We start from the raw sequence: 2426 nt of genomic DNA, 5'->3' as shown, positions 1-2426 counted from the left end.
CATCAGGGGAAAACTGCTTACTAAAGCCTCAGTAATGACAGTCACCTCTCCCCCCACCAATCTTCAGTGTCCCAGATCGACTCCAGACTGCTGTGCTGGCAGTGAGAATTTCAAGCCAGTGGTTCTTAGCTTGCTGGGCTCTCTGGGAGTGGAATTTGCTCAGCAGGACCGCTCGGCTCACTGGCTTCAGCCCACTTTACAGGTGAGTGGATAGTTCTCCTGGCTCTCTGGAGTTCAAGGTGCTGTTGGAGTATAAAAGGACCCTGATGCTCTTGCCAGGCGTCCTCATGGAAGTGACATCGTCTTTAAACCCTGCGTGGCAATCCCTGACACACTGCCGTGATGCCCAGGGAAGACACGGCGACCTGGAAGTCCAACTACTTCCTTAAGATCATCCAACTATTGGATGATTATCCGAAATGTTTCATCGTGGGAGCAGACAATGTGGGCTCCAAGCAGATGCAGCAGATCCACATGTCCCTTTGCGGGAAGGCCGTGGTGCTGATGGGCAAGAACACCATGATGCAGTTTCCCACTTCTGGAGAAACTGCTGCCTCATATCCGGGGAAATGTGGACTTTGTGTTCACCAAGGAGGACCTCACTGAGATCAGGTACATGTTGCTGGCCACTAAGGTGCCAGCTGCTGCCCATGCTAGTGCCATTGCCCCATGTGAAGTCACTGTGCCAGCCCAGAACACTGGACTTGGGCCTGAGAAGACCTCCTTTTTCCAGGCTTTAGGTATCACCACTAAAATCTCCAGGAGCACCATTGAAATCCTGAGTGATGTGCAGCTGATCAAGACTGGAGACAAAGTGGGAGCCAGCGAAACCACATTGCTGAACATGCTCAACATCTCCCCCTTCTCCTTTGGGCTGGTCATCCAGCAGGTGTTCAACAATGGCAGCATCTACAATTCTGAAGTGCTTGACATCAGAGGAAACTCTGCATTCTCGCTTCCTGGAGGGTGTCCGCAATGTTGCCAGTGTCTGTCTGCAGATTGGCTACGCAACTGTCGCATCAGTACCCCATTCTATCATCAACGGGTACAAACGAGTCCTGGCCTTGTCTGTGGAGACGGATTACACCTTCCCACTTGCTGAAAAGATCAGGGCCTTCTTGGCTGATCCATCTGCCTTTGTGGCTGCTGCCCCTGTGGCCGCTGCCACCATGGCTGCTCCTGCTGCTGCTGCTGCAGCCCCAGCTAAGGCTGAAGCCAAGGAAGAGTCGGAGGAGTCGGACGAGGATATGGGATTTGGTCTCTTTGGCTAATCACCAAAAAGCAACCAACTTAGCCAGCTTTATTTGCAAAACGAGGAAATAAAGGCTTACTTCTTTAAAAAAAAAAAAAAAAAAAAGAACCCTGATGCTTGGTGCCTGCCCAAACAGCTCCCCAGTTTTGTGCTTGAAACCCAGGGCCCTAGTGGTGTAGGCTCGCAAGGGAATCTGACCTGCAGATTGCAAAAACCATGGGGAAAGTGTAGTGCCCAGGATGGGTAGCACAGTTCCTTATCACTTCCTTTGGCTGGGGGAGGGAGATCCCCTCACTCCATGCCATTCCTGGGTGAAGTGATGCTCCACCCTGCTTTTGCTCACTCTCCATGGATTGTACCCACTGCCTAACCAGTCCCAGTGAGATGAACTGGGTACCTCAATTGGAAATGCAGAATCACCCACTTTCTGCATTGTTCTCACTGGAAGCTGCAGACCAGCGCTGCTTCTATTTGGCCATCTTGGCCCCTCCACCACTCCTTATCATTACATAGTAACTTTTTTTGGGTCTATTCTTGCGATTTTTGTCTTGGATTCTATTTTGTCTGATAGAAGTATAGCTACTTCTGCTCTTTTTTGTTGTCTATTTTCATGGAATATATTTTCACATCCATTTATTTTTAGTCTATGTGTGTCTTTATATATGAAATGTGTTTCCTGTAGGCAAGGCGTCAATGGGTCTTGTTTTTTCATCCATTCAGTCACTCTATGTCTTTTGATTGTAGCGTTTAGTTCATTTACATTCAATAATTGTATTGATAAGTAAAGACTTACTCTTGAAAATTTGACATTCGGTTTTTGTTGTTCTTGTAGTTGTTGTTTTGTGGTGTTCTCTTTTTTAATTTCCTTCCTGTCTTATTTTAGGGAAGTTAATTTTCTCTGGGGATGTAATTTAGTTTCTTGGGTTTTTTTATTTTTATTTTTTGTGCATCTGTTGTATTTTTTTTGTTTTAGGTTACCATGAGTCTTGCAAATTATAACCCAGTGTTATTTATTTATTTATTTATTATCATTATTTAAGTTCTAGGGTACATGTGCATAACGTGCAGGTTTGTTACATATGTATACTTGTGCCATGTTGGTGTGCTGCACCCATCAACTCATCAGCACCCATCAACTCATCAGCACCCATCAACTCGTCATTTACATCAGGTA

The 2426-nt window shown here is 46.2% G+C and overlaps 1 pseudogene across 1 annotated transcript; it reads left to right on the top strand.

Moving 5' to 3' along the window:
• The first annotated feature begins 269 nt into the window (after nt 1-269).
• LOC105532634 lies at nt 270-1357 on the top strand (annotated as a pseudogene). Its single transcript, XR_001005022.1, has one exon. The product of XR_001005022.1 is annotated as a 60S acidic ribosomal protein P0 pseudogene (transcript).
• The last annotated feature ends 1069 nt before the right edge of the window (nt 1358-2426 follow it).

Source organism: Mandrillus leucophaeus, unplaced genomic scaffold (assembly GCF_000951045.1).
Source record: "Mandrillus leucophaeus isolate KB7577 unplaced genomic scaffold, Mleu.le_1.0 Scaffold976, whole genome shotgun sequence".
Taxonomy (NCBI): Eukaryota; Metazoa; Chordata; class Mammalia; order Primates; family Cercopithecidae; genus Mandrillus; species Mandrillus leucophaeus.
This window is presented reverse-complemented; position numbering and strand designations above follow the sequence as displayed.